The sequence below is a fragment of the Lepisosteus oculatus genome, unplaced genomic scaffold, assembly GCF_040954835.1.
Source record: "Lepisosteus oculatus isolate fLepOcu1 unplaced genomic scaffold, fLepOcu1.hap2 HAP2_SCAFFOLD_347, whole genome shotgun sequence".
Lineage (NCBI taxonomy): Eukaryota > Metazoa > Chordata > Actinopteri > Semionotiformes > Lepisosteidae > Lepisosteus > Lepisosteus oculatus.
The window spans coordinates 43,391-68,646 of NW_027167879.1; the positions used below are offsets into that span (position 1 = coordinate 43,391).

The window sequence follows — 25,256 nt, forward strand, 5'->3', positions numbered from 1 at the left end:
AGGTCTGTTCGAGGACCTGTCGCGAAGCTGTCAGGTGACCCTGGTGACGCAGTCACAGGTTCTGTGGTGGGCACCCCCACCTCATAGGTCCATTTGGAGCAAAGGAAGCTGTGTAGCTTCCATCTCCATCGGAAAAAGGAAGTTTGCTCACTACTTCCAGGTAGCACCTCAGCTGACCCATTCGGTCTGCATTGGTGCAGACCTATTGGTTCGACTGGGCGCCCAGCTGGACACAGTAAACAGTGTGCTGTGGAAACGGGTGGACCCAGATGCCCACTCTCTAAGCGGTGACCCCGAGAACATTCGGTCAGGTCAGACGATTCCTCAGGCCTGCCAGGTAGTAAACAAATCGGACCTGATCGTTCCTGCGTCAACAGCAGGGTTTCCGGTACGCCTTGTCCTAAAGAAGGGACAGAGAATGGACGCTGAGATGGTTTTCTTCCAACCATCAGCTCAGTTTATCAGACTGAACCTAGCAGTCTGTTGTACCCCCAGACTGGAACGGAATGGCCGAGCCACCTGCCTGTTGGTGCAGAACATAGCAAAACAAGATGTCAAAATCCCTGCTCGCACTGACATGGGACTGGAATTGACAATAGTTTCTATGATTTCGAACTGGCCATCCCAGTACTGGGGCAGCTCCCTGGTCCCTTGGCTTCATAAAAGCGCCCCTGTAATAAAGAAATTAAATCCAAAATCAAGAGGGCAGTTGCCTACTGAAATACAAGAAGTCATCAATTTTAACCTAGCAACACATTAAAGGCTGCATCTATACAAGTACGATTCTAGAAATGCTCACCAGATTACGTTTTAAGAAGGAACTGCGCTTCAGGTTCTGCCGAGATCTTAACTCGGATGGCAGGATTCAGAGTCCGGAGTGTGGACTGATTGCGCACGGAGGGTCCATATACTGTGGATCCCTCAGTGATCTTCCGCGTGTTCAAACAGCCAGCGTGTGACTCCCCTGTCCCCGTGACCTCATTGCTCTGCTCTATCCTCTGTACAGCCGAGCCCGATTCACAGTAAAGTGAAAAAAAATATGCCCTCAACGTGAGATTTACTCTGGAGCGAGGATAGATGTTACCTTTTTATCATTGAACAGGATGTATGTGATGTGGCGACTAGGTTCAATTTTGTATCCTCTTTAAAAGATTAAGGACTGGGGTGAGCGTGATTTACCACCCTTTCAGCTAAGAACCCGACGTGCGCACCGTTTAAGCTGCATAGACTCGGTCGTTTAACTCTTCTCCATTAGCAGGGTTAAGGTTAAAGAAAAAAAACATTGCTGACTTCTTTTTTTTTTGCCAGCTGCTAGCGCTGATTAGCAAGGTTTGTATTTCATGTTTTGCAAGTTGCATCCATTTTAAGAAAAACAAGTCGTGTTAAAGACAGGAAATGAATACTTGCATTTAATTAAGTCTAGCCGTAGGCAGTTATCCACTGGGATTCAGACCCAGGGCCTCCTGTTTACTAGACAGGCGCTTTAACCAACTAAGCCACAGCGCCCCGGGAGTGCTGTCCTTTTGCAGCCACTTGGACACACCACTCAGACACATCTGCATTCGGTGTGTGCTCCGCCTGCTCGCTGAGCAAGTTGCCACCTTTACATACAATAGCAACATCGACACCAAGAGAAAGGATGACAAATGGCTTTTATCTGGAACTTTTCATGTCCAAGGAGCTCAATGTGCTTTCTGTGTACAACAGGGCCACTGAACTCCACGCTGGCCACTGAACCACAGCAGTGGCTTGCTGGCTTGACATCTCCCAGGGAAAATGTTGAAATCGCATGTGGAACAGGAAACTGACCCTCGAGTACGAGGGAAAAAAAAGAAAAAGATCATCTGGAGCGCGCCAACCCAGTTGGGACAGCCCAGTTTTGTTAACGAGGTGGCCGAGTGGTTAAGGCGATGGATTGCTAATCCATTGTGCTTTGCACGCATGGGTTCAAATCCCATCCTCGTTGGTTTCCATGTCTGTTTCCCTTCTGTTTTTGATCCCTATTGCTCAATGCACAGTGAATGCATTGCATACATGTGTCTGACAATGAGAAATGGGCCCCTGAGACAGTCATTTGCCTGTTTCACAAATGATCGTATTTTACTAGAGATTCTGTTTGGGATTCAGATGTGCATTCGGACAGCAATCCCTTTCAAGAAATGATACGTTCTGGATGAGGTCAAAGGTGCATCATTTGGACACTTTGTGGGCTTGAAATACAAAGAAAATCATGTTCTATGGTACAAGATAAATACAAAACTTAAGCTTTTATTATAATTAGATTTGTTTATAAAGCATAAGCAATCATTTATAACATTAATATATGTAAAAATAACATTTTAGCATCATACGTTTAGTATATTTAGTCCCTAATGCTGAAAGAAATGATCATAGAACATGACTTCTAACCTTACCTGCGGTGTTTTTGATCCCTATTGCTCAATGCACAGTGAAAGCATTGCATACATGTGTCTGACAATGAGAAATGGGCCCCTGAGACAGTCATTTGCCTGTTTCACAAATGATCGTATTTTACTAGAGATTCTGTTTGGGATTCAGATGTGCATTCGGACAGCAATCCCTTTCAAGAAATGATACGTTCTGGATGAGGTCAAAGGTGCTGGAACACTGTATTTAGGATGTGTTTGCAGTTATTCTGTGTTTCTAGCTTCAACCCAGTGATATATATATATATGCTCACTGATTTTTTGGTACATGCCCAGGGCAATAATCATTATGAGGATTTATTTCCATATGTGCTAGAGGTAGTGTTGTGAAATTCTTCAACACAGGATCGCAGGTTTAAACCTGCACTCTTACTCCTTAAATACCAACAAATGCAGATATGTAGCAATCATATTGTAGCTGACACTCATTTGCCTGTTTCACAAATGATCATATTTTACTAGAGATTCTGTTTGGGATACGGATGTGCATTCTGACAACAATCTCTTTCAAAAAATGATTTTACCTTATCGCAGCTTTGCCCCTCTTGCCTCTTTGGAAAATATCTCCATCTTGTGGTCGTTGTTGGTAATGTCTAGACAATATCTCCATCTTGTGGTCGTTGTTGGTAATGTCTAGACAATATCTCCATCATGTGGTCGTTGTTGGTAATGTCTTCTTATGCCCTTTTTTCATTTCAATTCTTTATAAGTTGATTCTAGAATCTCTACAATAGAGCTGAAAATATCAGTTTTGTAGCAGACAATATGACATTAGTTATAGTCCAATTAAGACTTTATTACCCTGTTTGTAACATAACAAATTAAAATTGATTAAAACTAAGTTTGGAACACCAGGGAACATAAAAAATGATTTTTAGGAAAACCATGAGGTTCTCTGTGTCCGATGCCTGCAAGGGGAGAAAGCTAGAATCCTTTGCTTTTTCAAAAGTTGAAAATAAACGTCATATAACAACAGCTTTCATTCCTAGGAGTGAAAAATAACCATTTTTGAAGACATATTAGTTTCTAAAACACTACAATAAAGTTAAAAACATCCGTTTTATATTACTTTTAGTATTTTTAGTGAAATTAGTCATTTATTGCACTATTTTTAATATAATCTCTAATTAAAAGTGAATAGAATTAAGTTTGGAGCAACAAGGAACACAAAAAAAAAAGATTTTAAGGAAAAAAATGATGTCTTCTGTGCCAGGTGCCTGCAAGGGGAGAAAGCTAGAATCCTACCCAGGCTCCTGGAGCTCTGTCCTGGCTAAAGGAGGGTGAATCCATCCCCTTCAAAGCTCCATGAAAAAATGATCATTTAAAATTTGAAAAAAAAAACATCATATAACAACAGTTTTCATTCATAGGAGTGAAAAACAACCATTTTTGAAGACATATTAGTTTCTAAAACACTACAATAAAGTTGAAAACATCCGTTTTATATTACATTAATTTTTGTGAAATTAGTCATTTATTGCACTATTTTTAATAAAATCTCTAATTAAAAGTGATTAAAATTAAGTTTGGAACAACAAGGAACACAAAAAAAAAGATTTTAAGGAAAAAAATATTGTCTTCTGTGCCAGGTGCCTGCAAGGGGAGAAAGCTAGAATCCTACCCAGGCTCCTGGAGCTCTGTCCTGGCTAAAGGAGGGTGAATCCATCACATTCAAAGCTCCATGAAAAAATGATATTTTTAAATTTGAAAAAAAAAAAACATTATAGAACAACATCTCTTGGTCCACAGAGTGCAAAAATCCAACTTTGAAGAAAATCCATTGACTGATCCCCGAATCCTGAAGTTTCTTCGCATGATATCGGGCTTGCAACCACTTTCTGGAAAATGATGAAAAATGCCAAAAATGAAAAAAAAGTTATCAATTCTAGAGCCTAAGAGGAAAATAAGACAAATGTATATCTCCAAATAATTTTATGTGCTTCAGAAGAGCCCAGGAAAGTTTTTTGCATACATGAAACCACGCCCGTTTGCACGTAAGCAGACATGGTTGCACACACGACTGCATGAAAGCACGTGTGCATGCAAAATCATCCTGTTAAGCATTTGAAAAGCCGCACCACGGCGCACTTGAAATAGCTCTTACATTAGTGGTAGACGCAGGAATCGCCTTTTTATTTACGCTCTTACCAACGCGATGGAAAGCAAAACAAAGCAAAGCAGAGCAAAACAAAACGAACAAACGCAAAACCCTCACGTCCCGCACTTGCATATAACGCCGTTACGTGCCCAAGCGGTATTGTACGTCATCCTAGCACTGCACCCCGGGGCGTACGGTATATGGGAATGAGCACACGCCACGAATCGTCTGAAATCACTCCCTACAGCTGTAAGGCGCCTTGAAGCGTGCACCCCCAACATTCTTCTTTGCGCATCTGTGAAAGGTAAACTCTTGAGCAAACTCTGAACCAGCTCTAAGGAAACTAATCCGATTAGACGTTACTTTGACTCATCCTTTAACAGTTTTCAGTCTCTGTCTTTAAACACCTTGCTCAGTCACATTCAAGCCACAAGTACTCTTCTCGGATGTTGCACAAACAAATCCTAATGTCTTGAAAGCATTGCAGCATGTTTGTGTCCCACTTCCCGTGGCTGCAGGACGACTGACACGAACGGACAAACACAATCTGTGGCGTTTAGCGTGACATAGTCTTGCAGGCATCGTGCTGTCTTACTGCAATACTATACCACTTGAGGAAACAGTCCATCTGGCCATGAAACTCATTTGAACGTCTAGCTACAGCAACTAACAATAACATGATTTATTCAGGATGTGTGGAATCAGCACGTCCCGGAGACAGCTTCTGAAATCGTGAGCATTCTCTGGTGGTGTCCTGGAGGGCTCCCCCGGGCATGTGTTGGTGGTATAGTGGTGAGCATAGCTACCTTCCAAGCAGTTGACCCGGGTTCGATTCCCGGCCAACGCAGTGGCAAGTGTTTTCAAATGCTGTCACAAGCCTTGGATTGTGACTAGCAAAGCGAAGCCTTTTGAAAGAGCTAAAGCACTGCAAAACGGAATTGAAGGAGAATCTTACAGGGGATTCTGAGCGGTGTCTAAATAAATAAATTCACAGCGTCCGCGGATGGCATTTTGCAGCTGGAAGTAGATGTCGACGCTTTTTGCACACAGCACCAAAAAAGCGTCTTTTTTGAAGGTACAGGTATTGAGCATTGGTGGTTCATTGTTAGAACTCTCGCCTGCCACGCAGGAGGCTTGGTTTCGATTCCTGGCCAATGCAGTGGCTTTTGCAGCGAACGGCTCCATCACTTGCATCCCAACTTTTGCAACTCGCAACTGAAAACCCACTGAAGCTAAGCAGGTGTGAGCCAGGTCAGTACCTGGATGAGGGTGAGCTACAGGGAAAAACAAAGCTTCCAGCTGGAAGTGGTGTTAATGGGGCCAGCGGGGAGGCGCTCACCCTGAGGTCTGTGTGGGTCCCAATCTCCCAATATAGTGACGGAGAAGCTGTGTTGTAAAAGGGCGCTGTCTTTTGGATGAGATGTAAAACCGAGGTCATAGTGCTCTGTGGTCATTAAAAATGACCACCAAAACCTTTGACAAAAGTTCTTGGTAATTGATGGTCTTCAATAATGTTTCTCCTTTAGGTACATTTAAAATCAGCTGAATAATGCTGTGAAACCATGAAACTGCATGAGAAAGCCCGTACACTGAATTACACGGCTTTCTATTCAAAGGAGGACAAAAGAAATTCCCTGAGTTCGATTTTTTGCAGCACAGAGAGGGGCACTGTCACGAGGCTGGTTAGCTCAGTTGGTTAGAGCGTGGTGCTAATAACGCCAAGGTCGCGGGTTCGAGCCCCGTATGGGCCATGTCCTTTTCTCCTCTCTTACCAAAGCTGTTAGGTTCCTTTCCGTGGTGAGATGGGTTGTCCTGCAACGCTGCCACACAGTGCCGACAGACAAGAGTGTTGCGGGAGAAGAGAAAAGTGTTTGAAGATTTAAGAGTGTCTTAGGTGGAGCCAAAATCAAGTGTCACAAATGCAAGTGGGAAGATTTCCAATGTTTAATATGGTCAAAATAAGCGGAAGTTACCAGCTGGTCCGGCACAGTCTGCCATGTTTTTGTCATATACTGTAAAGTGGTGTCGAACTGGAGCCTCACCATTTGCATATGTGAGGCTCCAGTTATACATCGATTGTCACATTAAATGACAAAAATGAAGAGAGGTAAAGCAGCTGGAGAGGTTTTCTTACAACTTTTGAGCTGACACAGTTTTGGAAAATGTTTCCTTCACGCTGCACTGTACAATATAGGCAGCCAAGAGTCTCCAAAACAAAACAGAATTGACAGATAGGAGAAAATTCCCACTCGTCCTGAAGTTCCCAAAATCCAGCACTGAGTGTAAACAAAGTGTCTAAGTAGCGTGGGAATGTTAAACCTAACCCTAGCTGGAGTTTGAGCAATCCAGCACTGAGAGTAAAAAGATGAGTCAAAGTAACGTCTAATCAGATTAGTTTCCTTAGAGCTGGTTCAGAGTTTGCTCAAGAGTTTACCTTTCACAGATGCGCAAAGAAGAATGTTGGGGGTGCACGCTTCAAGGCGCCTTACAGCTGTAGGGAGTGATTCGAGACGATTCGTGGCGTGTGCTCGTTCCCATATACCGTACGCCCCGGGGTGCAGTGCTAGGATGACTACAATACCGCTTGGGCACGTAACGGCGTTATATGCAAGTGCGGGACGTGAGGGTTTTCGTTTGTTCGTTTTGTTTTGCTCTGCTTTGCTTTGTTTTGCTTTCCATCGCGTTGGTAAGAGCGTAAACCATGTCTGCTTATGTGCAAACGGGCGTGGTTTCATGTATGCAAAAAACTTTCCTGGGCTCTTCTGAAGCACATAAAATTATTTGGAGATATACATTTGTCTTGTTTTCCTCTTAGGCTCTAGAATTGATAACTTTTTTTTAGGATTCTAGCTTTCTCCCCTTGCAGGCATCGGGCACAGAGGACCTCATGGTTTTCCTAAAAATCTTTTTTTTTTTTGTGTTCCTTGTTGTTCCAAACTTAATTTTAATCACTTTTAATTAGATATTTTATTAAAAATAGTGCAAAAAATGACTAATTTCACTAAAAATAATGTAATATAAAACTGATGTTTTTAACTTTATTGTAGTGTTTTAGAAACTACTATGTCTTCACAAATGGTTATTTTTCACTCCTAGGAATGAAAGCTGTTGTTATATGATGTTTATTTTCAAATTTTGAAAAAATCAAAGGATTCTAGCTTTCTCCCCTTGCAGGCATTGGACACAGAGAACCTCATGGTTTTCCTAAAAATCATTTGTTATGTTCCCTGGTGTTCCAAACTTAGTTTTAATCAATTTTAATTTGTTATTATGTTAAAAACAGGGTAATAAGTTTCTAATTGGACTATAAATAATGTCATATTGTCTGCTATAAAACTGATGTTTTCATCTCCATTGTAGAGATTCTAGAATCAACTAATAGAGAATTAAAATAAAAAAGGGCATAAGAAGACATTACCAACAACGACCACAAGATGGAGATGTTGTCTAGACATTACCAATAACGACCACAAGATGGAGATATTGTCCAAAGAGGCAAGAAGGGCAAAGCCGCGATAAGGAGATTGCTGTCAGAATGCACATCCGGATCCCAAACAGAATCTCTAGTAAAATATGATCATTTGTGAAACAGGCAAATGAGTGTCAGCTACAATATGATTGCTACATATCTGCATTTGTTGGTTTTTAAGGAGTAAGAGTGCAGGCGGTTTAAACCTGCGATCCAGTGTGTTGAAGTATTTCACAACACTACCCCTAGCACATCAGGAAATAAATCCTCATAATGATTATTGCCCTGGGCATGTACCAAAAAATCAGTGAGCATATACATATATCGCTGTGTTGAAGCTAGAGACACAGAATAAGTGCAAACACATCCTAAATACAGTGTTCCTGCACCTTGACCTCATCCAGAATGTATCGTTTTTTGAAAGCGATTGCTGTCAGAATGCACAACTGAATCCCAAACAGAATCTCTAGTCAAATATGATCATTTATGAAACAGGCAAATGAGTCTCTCAGGTGCCCATTGCTCATTTTCAGACACATTTATGCAATACTTTCACCATGCGTTGAGCAATAGGGATTAAAGATACCAGAGGTAAGGTTTAAAAGTAATTCTGAGGTGCAACACATCAGCAAAACAGCTAGGCATCTGAAATGTGGGGTTTGAGAGCCCTTCAGGGAACACCGTACCCTAAAGGTACCAGAAGTCCACTAGTATAAGCATTAAGTCACTGTCAGCCCTGTTGCAATGTGATTGCTACATATCTTCATTTCTTTGGTTTTTAAGGAGTAAGAGTGCAGGGGGTCTAAATCTGCGATCCAGTGTGTTGAAGTATTTCACAACACTACCTGTAGCCCATCTGGAAATAAATCCTCATTCTGATTATTGACCTGGGCATGTACCAATAAATCACTGAGTATATATATATATCACTGTGTTGAAGCTAGAGACCTGTATGTAATAATATGATGCTAAAATGTTATTTTCACATGTAAGAAAACCGGCTCAGGGACGCCAAATATGTAATGTTGCCATAGCAAAATTAAATGTAGTGGCTCTCTGAAGGCACCAGTTCTGTAGGGTTTGGGCATTTACTGAGACAATTATTAATTGTAGCAGTAAATCACAAAGTTGATTCTTTTGATGGCTTTAGAATCCAACCATGTGACATAACTCAAACAACGCGCACACACAGGTACTAATACACGAGGATACATTTATTAATACATAAAATATGCATGTAAACCTAACAGATCTTATCGAGAGGGTTATCAGAATACAAAAGATATATATTCAGTCAGTTACGAAGTGTTACACATATCAAGAGGACATACGTTCAGTATATCATTCATTAAGACCGTTTCGTTAATGAACTTGGTTATAACTTCTACATTAGATACTCAAACAAGTACATAACTCTTAGGAATTAAATTGATATCAACTGGTTGGGATAACAATTGAATTCTCGAGCTCCAATGCATTGAAGTTGAATACTCATCCAATCTTTGGGGATTCAGATCTTCCTGCGGGCACAAAGAAACAGTTGCAGGCTGTTGCTGTCCAATCCGCGCTCTCTGGCTCCGTGCCAGGCTGTGCTGTGCGGCTTGCGACGCTGCGCTGCTGATGCTCACTGTGGGCTTTAACTAGCAAAGTTTGTGCACAGGAGAAAAGATGACTGTGGGTCCCAGCAAGTCAGGAAGAGGACCGGTTCGTTTCTGATGAAGAGCTAGTTCTGAATAGTGATTCAGCTGTCCACAGTTCCGACCTGTTCACGAGGCCTGCTGCTGGTGCTAACCTCGGGTGGATCCTCTGGTTATTCTCTGGCAACCTCCGCTCTAGACTCTTAGAACAAAGGAAAGTTCTGGCACTCGGACACACTGGCCGTTCCGTGGTTGTCCGGGCTGAGTCTCAGGATGGTCAGGAGGCGCGCTGCGAGAATGTCCTGCCCTTGGGAGCCTTCTGCTCCTGGGCCGCCCTGCCCTGGAATTCTCCTTTGAATTCCCTTTAGAATTGTTCACAGAATCCTCTGAATCCTCCCTTCTGAATCTTACTGAATCTCACAGGCTCTCTGTGTTGCCTGTTTTTACCTGGAGGAACTTCAGCTCATTGATTGGCTGAAAGTTCCATGGGCATCAGAGTCCCACGTGGGTTACTCGGCCCTACCAGTCCCTGATTGATTGATCAAGGTGAGATATGAGTCACTTAGTCCTGACACTTAGTAATGCAGTCCAGATGTCCAACTGGCACTCCCTAGACAGAAAGGCGCCAATGGATGACCATTGATCATGATAGCCAGGCTTAGCTAAGTGCATCCCCCTTTGGGAGCTGTCCTAGGACCTTAAATCACCCTGCATGAATAGTCTCTCTGTGGCTGCACCACAGAGATGAACAGAGAAATGGGGCCTCATTTGGGAAGGCTCAGAACACTTAATTCTGCCTTATTAATAAGCCTCGCCGCTACACACATATATTAATATAATAAATGATTGCTTATGCTTTATAAACAAATCTAATTAAAATAAAAGCTTAAGTTTTGTATTTATCTTGTACCATAGAACATGATTTTCTTTGTATTTCAATCCCACAAAGTGTCCAAATGACGCACTACATGATATAAGGAAGATTATCACATGCATATCGGTATTATCTTTCTTACGAAAATGCATTCCTTTCATTACCTTTTACTTTTTAAAATGAACTCAAATTGTGTATAATGTAATAATTTAAGTAGAATAGATTCTAATAATATAATGATCCAGTGTGTTGCACTACTTCACTGCTTCACTGCTCTATGCCGTCTGGAAATAAATCCTCAGACTGCTTACTGCCCTGGGCATGTACCAATGAATTACAGGAGCACATCTATTTCTCACTGCGTTGAAGCAGGAGACACACAGTCTCTGCAAACACATCCTAAATACAGTGTTCCAGCACCTTTGACCTCATCCAGAACATATCATTTCTTGAAAGGGATTGCTGTCCGAATGCACATCTGAATCCCAAACAGAATCTCTAGTAAAATACGATCATTTGTGAAACAGGCAAATGACTGTCTCAGGGGCCCATTCCTCATTGTCAGACATATGTATGCAATGCTTTCACCATGCATTGAGCAATAGGGATTAAAAACACAGCAGGTAAGGTTAGATGTCATGTTCTATGATCATTTCTTTCAGCATTAGGGACTAAATATACTAAACGTATGATACTAAAATGTTATTTTCACATATATTAATGTAATAAATGATTGTTTATGCTTTATAAATAAATCTAATTAAAATAAAAGCTTAAGTTTTGTATTTATCTTGTCCCATAGAACATGATTTTCTTTGTATTTCAAGCCCACAAAGTGTCCTTTGATCTCTATTCTGTGGTAATCCACGATGACCCCGTTCTTCAGGTGATTCATCATGTCCTCCCTCGCCTGTTGAGAGGCCACCTGATCTCTTCTGCCGTGGCGTGCTTCATACACGCCCTCTTGAAGTGAGCAGGAAGCTGATCAAAAGTATTCAGGCACATCTTGCACACCAGGGGAATCCTCACGGGTTTCCTTTGAAAATAAATAATACCATCTGTGTATAGAAACAAGCTAAGACTGATTTCTTAAATTATCCTTAAAATTCTCTCTCATAGTTTGAGCATAATGATTTTATTGCATTTATATAAGAATTGCTCATTGCTCCTAAATAAATAATGGTCTCAGTCACAGACTTTCCAATAGAAGCCATTGTGGAGTTCAGCAACTGCAGGTCCTAGAAGTGGGGAAGGAATTTTAAAAGAGAAATTGAATTACAATACAGAAGGAATGGCTGAGGGTTCACTGAAATGTATAAATATACAAATTCCAAAGACTGAGTCCATATAGAAACAACTACTTTTCATTTTCAGTATAAGAAAAAAAAAAACTATCTTCCAAAGCATCATAAAATTGTCCCTTCTTCCAGACCCTACTTCTCTCTTGTAGTAGTACAGCAGACCTTTCCAGGTGAGCAGATCACAGAGTCCGAAATGAGCTTCCTCCATCAAGCAAAGTACCTGAACATGACTCTGTCTTCATAAAAGCGCCCCTGTAATAAAGAAATTAAATCCAAAATCAAGAGGGCAGTTGCCTACTGAAATACAAGAAGTCATCAATTTTAACCTAGCAACACATTAAAGGCTGCATATATACAAGTGCGATTCTAGAAATGCTCACCAGATTACGTTTTAAGAAGGAACTGCGCCTCAGGTTCCGCCGAGATCTTAACTCGGATGGCAGGATTCAGAGTCCGGAGTGTGGACTGATGGCGAGCGGAGGGTCCACATACTGTGGATCCCTCAGTGATCTTCCGCGTATTCAAACCGCCAGCGTGTGACTCCCCTGTCCCTGTGACCTCATTGCTCTGCTCTCTCCTCTGTGCAGCCGAGCCCGACTCACGGTAAAGTGAAAAAAAAGATGCCCTCAACGTGAGATTTACTCTGGAGCGAGGATAGATGTTACCTTTTTATCATTTAACAGGATGTATGTGATGTGGCGACTAGGTTCAATTTTGTATCCTCTTTAAAAGATTAAGGACTGGGGTGAGCGTGATTTACCACCCTTTCAGCTAAGAACCTGACTTGCGCACCGTTTAAGCTGCATAGACTCGGTCGTTTAACTCTTCTCCGTTAGCAGGGTTAAGGTTAAAGAAAAAAAAAATAGCTGACTCCTTTTTTTTGCCAGCCGCTAGCGCTGATTAGCAAGGCTTGTATTTCATGTTTTGCAAGTTGCATCCATTTTAAGAAAAACAAGTCGCGTTAAAGACAGGAAATGAATACTTGCCTTTAATTAAGTCTAGCCGTAGGCGGGGATCTCCTGTTTACTAGACAGGCGCTTTAACCAACTAAGCCACAGCGCCCCAGGAGTGTTGTCCTTTTGCAGCCACTTGGACACACCACTCAGACACATCTGCATTCGGTGTGTGCTCCGCCTGCTCGCTGAGCAAGTTGCCACCTTTACATACAATAGCAACATCGACACCAAGAGAAAGGATGACAAATGGCTTTTATCTGGAACTTTTCATGTCCAAGGAGCTCAATGTGCTTTCTGTGTACAACAGGGCCACTGAACTCCACACTGGCCACTGAACCACAGCAGTGGCTTGCTGGCTTGACATCTCCCAAGGAAAATGTTGAAATCACATGTGGAACAGGAAAATGACCCTCGAGTACGTGGGGAAAAAAAAAAAAAGATCATCTGGAGCGCGCCAACCCATGTCCGGACAGCCCAGTTTCGTCGACAAGGTGGCTGAGTGGTTAAGGTGATGGATTGCTAATCCATTGTGCTCTGCAGGCATGGGTTCGAATCCCATTCTCATCGCTCTCCATGTTTGACACGTGTGCCTGTTCGACATTGGCCCTCCTGTTGTTTGCTCCGGTGCTAGAGCCGTACATTTTCTAGCAGTGGCTGAACATGGTATAGTAGGCCAACGTCGGTATCGAGCAGTGACAGTAACAGTACTTACTGCGCCCCATAAGAAATCGTTTGTCCCTGTTCAAAAGAGATTGTGCGATGTCCTGCGGCGTTCGTAAAGCAAACCTTTGACAGTTTGAAAAGAGGAATTTATTCTGCTTCCTGTGCGTGCAGTAGTTACAAAGTTGAACGTCTTTACACGATCTGCTGCAGTTTTCAGTGGGCGGGCTTTGTCAGATGGCTTGAAAAAACGCACTGTGTTTCGGCTCGGGAAACATCATGAGCAGTGTCCTGCATGTTTTCTGTGTATAGCTGTCTTTTAACACATACAGAATTCATTCGAAATCATTGATTTCTCCAATTAACAAGGGTCCCTTTTTGAACCTGCGAGAAGCATTCTTTCAATGTAACAGATTTACTCCGGGGAAAGCCAGCATGACATTGAGAGTAGCTCAAGCTTTCAGCACCCGTATCGGACTGCGTGTATGCAGACACCGCTCAGAATCCCCTGTAAGATTCTCCCTCAATTCCGTTTTTCAGTGCTTTAGCTCTTTCAAAAGGCTTCGCTTTGCTAGTCACAATCCAAGGCTCATGACAGCATTTGAAAACATTCGCCACTGCGTTGGCCGGGAATCGAACCCAGGTCAACTGCTTGGAAGGCAGCTATGCTCACCACTATACCACCAACGCACACCCACAGGAAGCCTGCAGGACACCACCAGAGAATGCTTTTTTTAATTTTTTTTTTATTAAACAGAATTTACAAATACAAATACAACAAGAGGATCAGAGTCATGTACAAGAGAAAAGAAACGCAGCAGAAAAAAGCATTTAACTACCAGAGGTAATTAAGTAATTATGTGATCAAATTGTATATTTTACACGTATCATATTTTCCTTGCTTTAATATTTCTCAATTATTTATAAACTTTAGTTTCAACATGCATGCGTTTCCTGTAAAAAATAAAACTCAGCACACAGTTTTTCTTTTAACAACATTTCGAGTACCTCTGGCATTCATGAAAAAGACATACACAAAAGCAAATAACTAACTCTAAGACTGTCTAAACTATTGAGTTTTTCAAAGAACCAGAACTATAACAGTCCTTAACACTTAACTACACCATTCCAAACTAACACTAAAGAAACACTAGTATATACTGGTATAACAAATATAACCAAACATAATCATTAACTGAGCAGTCACTGGGAGCAAATCTCCTTCCCGTCCACAAAGGCCCTCGCTCCCACAAAGTAGGCTCTCCTCCCCTCTCTTCTGGCAGCTTCAACCTGGGGCCACAGCTGGTTCCTGGTACTCCTGTCCGCGGCAGACAGGTCCTCTGCAAACCTCAGTTTGTTCCCATTCAAATACTCATTCCCCCTCGCCGCTCGCCACAGCATGTCCCTCGCCGTCCTCTTGGTGAACTGTATTATAATCGATCTGGGGCGCACTTGCCCAGACATGTTCGCTCTCCCGAGCCTGTGAAAAAAGTCAATGGCCGATATTACGTCCTCCTGGTCCGGCAGGGTCCTTTTACAGATACCCTTCACTGTTGCAACAAGGTCCTTATCACGTTCCTCTTTAACTCCAAATAATTTTAAATTCCATCATCGACGGTATCTATCTACATCGTTCACTTTCAATTCAAGTTCTTTAATATGCTTTTCTTGTTTGGTATTTACTTGTTTAAGAACTTTTACTTCACTCTTTAAGTCTTCAACCTCTTTAAACACACAGTCCATGGACTTTTTAAGACTTTCGATTGCGACTGTATTAGATCAAATCATTTCCTTCAGCTCACCCATGCTCTGTGCCATCATGTTGAAGATGTTGGTCTGGAGCTCCTCCAGCGTCAGGTCGCCCCTTCCCCTCTTGGCTGCCGGGGTTTTCACAGGTGTGCTGGGCAGGGACTCCGGCTCTTCCTCTGGCAGCTGAGTCTCACTTGGGCTGCGAACGCTCGCGTACGAGCGCATCTCCAGCACTCTTTCCACGTCCCCTCCAGCTGCTTCACTTTTCCCTTTAGTTGCCATCAATTTTCTTGTAGTGCTATACATATACGATTGAGGTTTCTTAGACTTCTCCTTCGAAGACCCAGCACTCTCTTTTCTTTTCCCAGTGTTACTCATATCGAAATTCTTAAACCTAAAAAAAATCGTTTTTTTTTCTTTCAATTATAACTGAAGTTTAAACAAGTAGTGTTTAGTCCTTATTTTTCTGTAGTCAAAAAAAGCAAAAATTAACATTCAGGTCATGAAAAACTCAAAAAAAATCCTCAAACACTAAACTTTACCTCCCACCTGAGCGTCATCTTGAACGCCCCTACCACCAGAGAATGCTCACGATTTCGGAAGCTGTCTCCGGGACGTGCTGATTCCACACATCCTGAATAAATCATGATATTGTTAGTTGCTGTAGCTAGACGTTCAAATGAGTTTCATGGCCAGATGGACTGTTTCCTCCAGCGGTATAGTATTGCAGTGAGACAGCACGATGCCTGCAAGACTATGTCACGCTAAACGCCACAGATTGTGTTTCTCCGTTCATGTCAGTCATCCTGCAGCCACGGGAAGTGGGACACAAACATGCCGCAATGCTTTCAAGACGTTAGGATTTGTTTGTGCAACATCCGAGAAGAGTACTTGTGGCTTGAATGTGAACTGTACGTGCCCGCCCCCTTTCCTCTGTAGTGCATGAGTTCCTCCCGGCATGCCCTTCGTCATTGTTCTGTCATCTTGTATTTAAAGGGTTGTATTTCTGCTGCTGAAAAGAATCAACGGGTTTCTTTGTTCCCAACGGAGCCCTTGTCTGTCATGAAATTCTTCAAAACCTCAAGCTAGAAGAAGACGACAAATATGAAGCGTTACAGCAACGACATGCCATGAGACGATTGATAACGATTTCCATAGGATCCCCGCGGTTGCCTGGCAACCGTCAGCTTTGCGCAGTGGCAGTATCGTAGCCTGTGAGGTTTAGCCGAGGCGGGATTATTGCTAGTTGAAAACTTTTCCCAATACCCCGCTTCCGCCGGTTTGCAATACAATCGGCGAAAGCAATTTTTGACAGTCTCGTTAGAGACTGAGCAAGGTGTTTAAAGACAGATTTGGTCATGGTGACATCATGGTAGAAAGAAGCGAGCTTGTTCCCAGTGGGCATTGATTCGTCGAATATACGTATATTTACGGTGAAATTACGGCTATACGTATATATACGTCGCCTCGAAGTATAATCAACGTCGAATTGCAACCGTAAAATTGACGACATTAACAAACGCATATATAACGTCGAAAACACATCTAACACAGTGTCTGAGGCTTTTTACTGTATGTATCGTGTGTGCCGCAACTAGGAGTATACGGCACTCTGCACAGTGTACGAAGTAAATTATTTTCGCAGCAATTAATTTACACGTGTATAATAAATATAGTAAATATAATAAATTAATTACTGCGAAAATAATTTACTTCGTACACTGTGCAGAGTGCCGTATACTCCTAGTTGCGGCACACACGATACATACAGTAAAAAGCCTCAGGCACTGTGTTAGATGTTTTTTCGACGTTATATATGCGTTTATTCATGTCGTCGATTTTACGGTTGCAATTCGACGTTGATTATACGTCGAGGCGACGTATATATACGTATAGCCGTAATTTCGCCGTAAATATACGTATATTCGACGGATCAATGCCCACAGCTTGGCATACAAGGGTTTTGCTGAGGGGGTCTTGCCACCTGCCTGAAAAAAAACAGTAAAATGTTTGAGTGCCTATAGAGTTTCTATTTTTATTTTCTTGACAAAAGTCCCCCATCAGTGCGCGGTGCCCGAGGAAAAATCTGTAGGGGGGTGTCTGAAATTCTGAGGGGGGAGTGATATTTCGGTTGAAACGGAGCTGTACGGTGCAGCTACCCAAATGAAATCTTGCAGCTATGCCATTGATTAGTGCTTCATGATAGAAGATAACGACTAGCAATCTGGTATTTGCGATGAAGTTCAGTTTCACATTTTTCGTCACTCTCAAGGTTTGTATTGCCTGGAGCGAAAAGTACCATAAGCGTTCATTTTTGCAGCTACATGGACGTTCTGAATCGTTAAGAAAAAAATGTTGTAAAACCAACAGAAAGCACAGACTGCTATAACTAGTCCTAGTTATATAACGATTTTAAGTATAATGATAAACTACTGCAAGGAATCGGTCCACCTGAGCAAACAGGATCGTAATGTTGACACTCAATAATATGCGCAGTTCCTGGACGGATAGCCCTTCTGCCCATCAAACAGACTGAGTGACTGTTCGTGTCATTTAGTGTTGTCTGACCATTGACAAAGTACAACTATTTTTTTAGGGTGCAAATTAAGTTAGGTAAAACTTTTTGCCCAAAACTGAAGGGGCGACATTCCCCCCTCCCCCCGTGATGCCAGGCCTGTCCCCATCCTATTCCATAATGTCATTATATATAATACCATACAACAGTGACCGATCCTTACTTATTGCATGCGTTAAAATTGCACATCAGCTCATAGCAGCGATGTATTATCAATGTTAAATTTCAACCATAATATCGACAACATTAATAAACGCATACGTTGAGAAAATATCGAACCCAGCATATTTTCCGGTTATATACCACAATGCATTGCTAGTATTCGTTGGTCACCATTTTGGACACGTTTTTCAAACGTAGAAGTATATCCGAAAATATCTCAGCAATCCTCTTTTGACGAGTAAGTATGAACAATAATAATACTATCTGAATACATACAGATCTTTCTTAATATTATTTTGATTAAAATAGTATGTGAATAAGCAAAAAAATGGCACATAAAATAGTGTGAATGGGGAAGATGACACAAAATCGTTTTGCCGTTTCTCTTATTCTTATTCTATGTTGTACTTTCAAACTTTGGGTACTCATTAATTAGGACAGACTTTATTGCTCAACTGCTATGATGCAAGCCAAATTTTATACATTTATTTCAGCTTTGAGCTTAGTAAACCGTTCATTTTTTAGATTATACTAAAGAAGATATTAATCATCATTTATTTGGGAAGTAATATTATATAATTTTCTCCTAGCTGCGGTGCTGAAGTCCCACCCTACATCAACAGAAAAAGAAATAAAGGAGCACGCAATGTGTTACTTGAAGAATGCATATGCAAGGCAGGGGGCCAAGAGATCTGGACTCTGAAAATAATAGGTTTTTGGTTCTAACTGTTAGGACAATTAGACAGGGTTTGCAAATAGTGGACAAAAATCGTCTTAACTTCCATTGTAATATTTTATATTTTATGTAATATTTTTTTCTTGGAAATATAGAAGTTGTACATTTTAAAATGTATATTTGAATCAAAATGTGGTTTTGAGTTAGTGTGTTAATGTAATTAGTTTTGTGTTTGTCATTACTATACTGTATATTGCCATGTTACCAGAATTTGTAGCTGAAGTTTAAGACTAGTTGTGTTTTTATGATTATTGCCCATATGTTGATTGTTGATTGATTGTATACAATGTATAATTTGAAATACATATGTTTCAGGTGTGAATGTGTATTTTCAGAATACATTTCTAAACCTAATCATTGGCTTGTTTTACTTGTTTCTACACCTATAAAATCTATCTTTGATGTATAATAGACCTCTACCCATATACGTATAATAGACCTCTAATGTTATCCGTATAATAGACCTCTAACCATATACGTATAATAGACCTCTAAAGTTATACGTATAATAGACCTCTAACCATATACGTATAATAGACCTCTAAAGTTATCCGGAACTCCAACCATATATGTATAATAGTCCTCTAAATGTATCCGTATAATAGAACTCCAACCATTTATGTATAATGAACGTCTAAATATAGACGTATAATTGACGTTTTACTTTAGACGTATATTAGAATTTCATTCTAGACGAATTGTAGACCACATTTAGACGTATAAGATATGCGTTTAATAGACGTATATTATACGTCTTTTGCCCAATGGGTTACGTCTCAACAGAAACGCTCTTTAGCTCTTTCAGCGTTATGCAGAGACCATCGTCTGTCGAGATCACTTTTGAGTCAGCGCGAAACGCCGTGTGCTGTCAGTTTGATTTCATATTGCTCGTAGCGGCGCCCGGCTTTTGTCTGTCAAACGTTAGGTTGCGCTTCTTCATGCTGCATCGTCGGCATGAGTGGAGCTTTATAAACGTCTGTACTTACTGCGCCCCATAAGAAATCGTTTGTCCCCGTTCAAAAGAGATTGTGCGATGTCCTGCAGCAAACCTTTGACAGTTTGAAAAGAGGAATTTATTCTGCTTCCTGTGCGTGCAGTAGTTACAAAGTTGAACGCCTTTACACGATCTGCTGCAGTTTTCAGTGGGCGGGCTTTGTCAAATGGCTTGGAAAAACGCACTGTGTTTCGGCTCGGGAAACATCATGAGCAGTGTCCTGCATGTTTTCTGTGTATAGCTGTCTTTTAACGCATACAGAATTCATTCGAAATCATTGATTTCTCCAATTAACAAGGGTCCCTTAAAGGATGAGTCAAAGTAACGTCTAATCGGATTAGTTTCCTTAGAGCTGGTTCAGAGTTTGCTCAAGAGTTTACCTTTCACAGATGCGCAAAGAAGAATGTTGGGGGTGCACGCTTCAAGGCGCCTTACAGCTGTAGGGAGTGATTCGAGACGATTCGTGGCGTGTGCTCGTTCCCATATACCGTACGACCCGGGGTGCAGTGCTAGGATGACTACAATACCGCTTGGGCACGTAACGGCGTTATATGCAAGTGCGGGACGTGAGGGTTTTCGTTTGTTCGTTTTGTTTTGCTCTGCTTTGCTTTGTTTTGCTTTCCATCGCGTTGGTAAGAGCGTAAATAAAAAGGCGATTCCTGTGTCTACCACTAATGTAAGAGCTATTTCAAGTGCGACGTGGTGCGGCTTTTCAAATGCTTGTGGGCATTTCTCTGTTGTTGATTCTTTTTTTGTGTGTAACAAAGTGGCATTTTCATGTCCGGACGGGGAGACTTTATCATTCCGACATGAAGCCACCCTTAAGTCCTCTGAGGCGTGTCTGTCTGCAAGGCTTGTATTTTGGAAATGTTTTTTTGAAACGGAGAACGACTTTGAAATAGGCTTCCGCCGGCGCCTCGCGATCCAGGTAAGATTGTAGCAAGAACGCAGCGGCAGTGGGGCTTGCTGTAGTCGTGGCTGAGTGGTTAAGGCGATGGACTAGAAATCCATTGGGGTCTCCCCGCACAGGTTCCAATCCTGCCGACTACGTTGTCCGCCTTCAGTCGGTGTGTTTCGGCACAAGCAAAGAAGCGCGCCTCTTTGCTGTTCCTGGTGGTTTTAAAACGCCCAATCGCTTGTACCCGCTGCCTTGGAAATAAGTTCCTCAGCGTCCGCAAATGGCATTTTGCAGCTGGAAGCAGATGTCAACGCGTTTTGCACAGAGCACCAAAAAAGCGTCTTTTTTGAAGGTCCAGGCACTGAGCATTGGTGGTTCAGTGGTAGAATTCTCGCCTGCCACGCGGGAGGCTCGGGTTCGATTCCCGGCCAATGCAGTGGCTTTTGCAGCGAGCGGCTCCATCACTTGCATCCCCTTGCAACTCGCAACTGAAAACCCACTGAAGCTAAGCAGGTGTGAGCCAGGTCAGTACCTGGATGAGGATGAGCTACAGGGAAAAACAAAGCTTCCAGCTGGAAGCGGTGTTAATGGTGCCGGCGGGGGGGCGCTCACCCTGAGGTCTGTGCGGGTCCCAATGCCCCAGTATAGTGACGGAGATGCTGTGTTGTAAAAGGGCGCTGTCTTTTGGATGAGATGTAAAACCGAGGTCACAGCGCTCTGTGGTCATTCAAAATGACCACCAAAACCTTTGACAAAAGCTCTTGGTAATTGATGGTCTTCAATAATGCTTCTCCTTTAGGTACATTTTAAATCAGCTGAAAAATGCTGTGAAATGGGGGGGCACTTCAGGCCAGTGTAGGATTTGGGTTACAAGAACCATGAAACTGCACGAGAAAGCCCGTACACTGAATTACACGGCTTTCTATTCAAAGGAGGACAAAAGAAATTCCCTGAGTTTGATTTTTTGCAGCACAGAGAGGAGCACTGTCGTGAGGCCGGTTAGCTCAGTTGGTTAGAGCGTGGTGCTAATAACGCCAAGTTCGCGGGTTTGAGCCCTGTACGGGCCAGGTCTAGGTCCAGGTCCCTGTTTGTGAAACAGGCAAATGACTGTCTCAGGGGCCCATTCCTCATTCTCAAGACACATGTATGCAGTATGTACACCGTGCATTGAGCAATAGGGACTGAATACACCACAGGTAAGGTTAGAAGTCATTCTGAGGTGCCACATGTGAGGGATACAGCTAGGCATCCGAAATGTAGGGTTTGAGACCCTTCAGGAGTACTGCATCCTTTGAGACAGACCCGTGCATGTTAAACAAATGATCATTTCTTTCGGCATTAGGGACTAAATATACTAAACATATGATGCTAAAATGTTATTTTCACATATATTAATGTAATAAATGATTGCTTATGCTTTATAAACAAATCTAATTAAAATAAAAGCTTAAGTTTTGTATTTATCTTGTACCATAGAACATGATTTTCTTTGTATTTCAAGCCCACAAAGTGTCCAAATGACGCACTACATGATATAAGGAAGATTATCACATGCATATCGGTATTATCTTTCTTATGAAAATGCATTCCTTTCATTACCTTTTACTTTTTAAAATGAACTCAAATTGAGTATAATGTAATAATTTAAGTAGAATAGATTCTAATAATATAATGATCCAGTGTTTTGCACTACTTCACTGCTTCACTGCTCTATGCCATCTGGAAATAAATCCTCAGACTGCTTACTGCCCTGGGCATGTACCAATAAATTAAAGGAGCACATCTGTTTATCACTGCGTTGAAGCAGGAGACACACAGTCTCTGCAAACACATCCTAGATACAGTGTTCCAGCACCTTTGACCTCATCCAGAACGTATCATTTCTTGAAAGGGATTGCTGTCCGAATGCACATCTGAATCCCAAACAGAATCTCTAGTAAAATACGATCATTTGTGAAACAGGCAAATGACTGTCTCAGGGGCCCATTCCTCATTGTCAGACACATGTATGGAATGCTTTCACCGTGCATTGAGCAATAGGGATTAAAAACACCACAGGTAAGGTTAGATGTCATGTTCTATGATCATTTCTTTCAGCATTAGGGACTAAATATACTAAACGTATGATGCTAAAATGTTATTTTCACATATATTAATGTAATAAATGATTGCTTATGATTTATAAACAAATCTAATTAAAATAAAAGCTTAAGTTTTGTATTTATCTTGTACCATAGAACATGATTTGCTTTGTATTTCAAGCCCACAAAGTGTCCAAATGTTCTATGATCATTTCTTTCAGCATTAGGGACTAAATATACCAAACGTATGATGCTAAAATCCTGAAAAAAGGATGTGCTCCATCTCGTCAGTAGATTGGATTCCAAAACTGATTTGGGTCAATATACATTACCTTTGAAATTAAAGTACAGTCTACTGTAGGGAACCATCAACTTAGAAAGCATTGGCCTTCCCTGGGGGTCAGGTAGGTGCAAAAGATAAACCTTTATCCTATCTTTATCTTAAGATAAGTGGCCAAGCAGTATTTTTCCAAGTTTCACCAAGCACATCATGTTGCCATAGTAGACAAAGTTCTATAAAATGTTAAATAACTTTTAAAAAAAGTATCTTGGTCTTACAGTACTGTACAAGGTGAATTAAACTGTCCCTGGTAATAAAAAGTAATTAGAAGCATCTCAGAAACTTTATCTCTAGAAACATTAGCTGTTTTATATCATGTAATTTAGTGTGATGTTGTCAGAATTCAAGGACATTATCACACACAGAAATTGGTTCAGTTAAATCTAAAAAACACAGCTAAACATGGGTTTAAATGTAACAGAAGTCTTACCTCTTGTCAAAAGATTTAATTCAAGAAGCGATGTAATAAATGATTGCTTATGCTTTATAAAGAAGCTTAAGTTTTGTATTTATCTTGTACCATAGAACATGATTTTCTTTGTATTTGAAGCCCACAAAGTGTCCAAATGATGCACTACATGATATAAGGAAGATTATCACATGCATATCGGTATTATCTTTCTTATGAAAATGCATTCCTTTCATTACCTTTTACTTTTTAAAATGAACTCAAATTGTGTATAATGTAATAATTTAAGTAGAATAGATTCAGGTAGGAAATATAGAGTCATGATGTTTATGGCTGACATCATTTCACATGGGTGAATTTTAAGCTAAGAAATAAAAACATTTACAATGAAGATACCATTGCTTAATTTTAAATGCCTTTAAAAAATAAATACCTCCTGAGAATAATTTGCCACTCCCAGATCCTTGGTAAGGTACTGTTTGAATCCAATCAGGAGAGGAGCATCCAGGGAGTGCTTTCTATAGAGTCCAGCTTGGGCCACTCTCTTCCGGCCTGCTGATACTTTTTAACTACTCAGGGCCTGTAAGGATATAAAACACCGGTTTAAACATTTTATACCTATAAGACAAATTAGAATTTTAGTAAAAAATAGATACATCTGAAAAATAAAAAAGTCTTACTGCTGATAGAGTTCTTCAGAGCTCACATCTTCCCCTTCCTTATGCGCTTCTGTTTCAGTTTCTAGAGCAGCCTCTGGCATCTCTTCCTCCTGGACAGCGGCCTCTTGCTCAGGGCCGCTGGAATGCAGGTAGATTCTTTTCAACATGCTTTTACATAATATGTTGTAACAATGATTTCAAAAAGAAACTACAGAAGCCTTACAGATTAAAAATATCTCACCTTGCCAATGTGTCTTCAGGCTTCCCATGTACAAAAAGGCCCAAGGACTCTAGCAGTCTTACAACCACTATCCTCTTTGCCTCACCAGACACGATCTCTATTCTGTGGTAATCCACGATGACCCCGTTCTTCAGGTGATTCATCATGTCCTCCCTCGCCTGTTGAGAGGCCATCCTGATCTTTACTGCCGTGGCGTGCTTCATACACGCCCTCTTCAAGTGAGCAGGAAGCTGATCAAGAGTATTCAGGCACATCTTGCACACCAGGGGAATCCTCGCGGGTTTCCTTTGAAAATAAATAATACCATCTGTGTATAGAAACAAGCTAAGACTGATTTCTTAAATTATCCTTAATTTTCTCTCTCATAGTTTGAGCATAATGAACACTTACTTGGTCTCAGTCACAGACTTTCCAATAGAAGCCATTGTGGAGTTTAGCAACTGCAGGTCCTAGAAGTGGGGAAGGAATTTTAAAAGAGAAATTGAATTACAATACAGAAGGAATGGCTGAGGGTTCACTGAAATATATAAATATACAAATTCCAAAGACTGAGTCCATATAGAAACAACTACCTTTCATTTTCAGTATAAGAAAAAAAAACATTATCTTCCAAAGCATCATAAAATTGTCCCTTCTTCCAGACTCTACTTATCTCTTGTAGTAGTATAGCAGACCTTTCCAGGTGAGCAGATCACAGAGTCCGAAATGAGCTTCCTCCATCAAGCAAAGTACCTGAACATGACTCTGTCTTCATAAAAGCGCCCCTGTAATAAAGAAATTAAATCCGAAATCAAGAGGGCAGTTGCCTACTGAAATACAAGAAGTCATCAATTTTAACCTAGCAACACATTAAAGGCTGCATCTATACAAGTACGATTCTAGAAATGCTCACCAGATTACGTTTTAAGAAGGAACTGCGCCTCAGGTTCCGCCGAGATCTTAACTCGGATGGCAGGATTCAGAGTCCGGA

The 25,256-nt window shown here is 41.3% G+C and overlaps 6 non-coding genes across 6 annotated transcripts; 5 read left to right on the forward strand and 1 right to left on the reverse strand.

The window, feature by feature from the left end:
• The first annotated feature begins 1,884 nt into the window (after positions 1 to 1,884).
• On the forward strand, positions 1,885 to 1,966 carry trnas-gcu (transfer RNA serine (anticodon GCU)). Its single transcript has one exon. It is a non-coding gene; the product is annotated as a tRNA-Ser (tRNA).
• Positions 1,967 to 5,320: 3,354 nt separating this feature from the next.
• Positions 5,321 to 5,392, forward strand: trnag-ucc (transfer RNA glycine (anticodon UCC)). The gene has a single exon. It is a non-coding gene; the product is annotated as a tRNA-Gly (tRNA).
• An 830-nt stretch (positions 5,393 to 6,222) lies between these two features.
• On the forward strand, positions 6,223 to 6,296 carry trnai-aau (transfer RNA isoleucine (anticodon AAU)). The gene has a single exon. It is a non-coding gene; the product is annotated as a tRNA-Ile (tRNA).
• Positions 6,297 to 14,060: 7,764 nt separating this feature from the next.
• trnag-ucc (transfer RNA glycine (anticodon UCC)) lies at positions 14,061 to 14,132 on the reverse strand. Its single transcript has one exon. It is a non-coding gene; the product is annotated as a tRNA-Gly (tRNA).
• Positions 14,133 to 16,376: 2,244 nt separating this feature from the next.
• Positions 16,377 to 16,518, forward strand: LOC138227356 (U4 spliceosomal RNA). The gene has a single exon (XR_011184941.1). It is a non-coding gene; the product is annotated as a U4 spliceosomal RNA (small nuclear RNA).
• Positions 16,519 to 20,921: 4,403 nt separating this feature from the next.
• On the forward strand, positions 20,922 to 20,992 carry trnag-gcc (transfer RNA glycine (anticodon GCC)). Its single transcript has one exon. It is a non-coding gene; the product is annotated as a tRNA-Gly (tRNA).
• Positions 20,993 to 25,256: the final 4,264 nt, after the last annotated feature.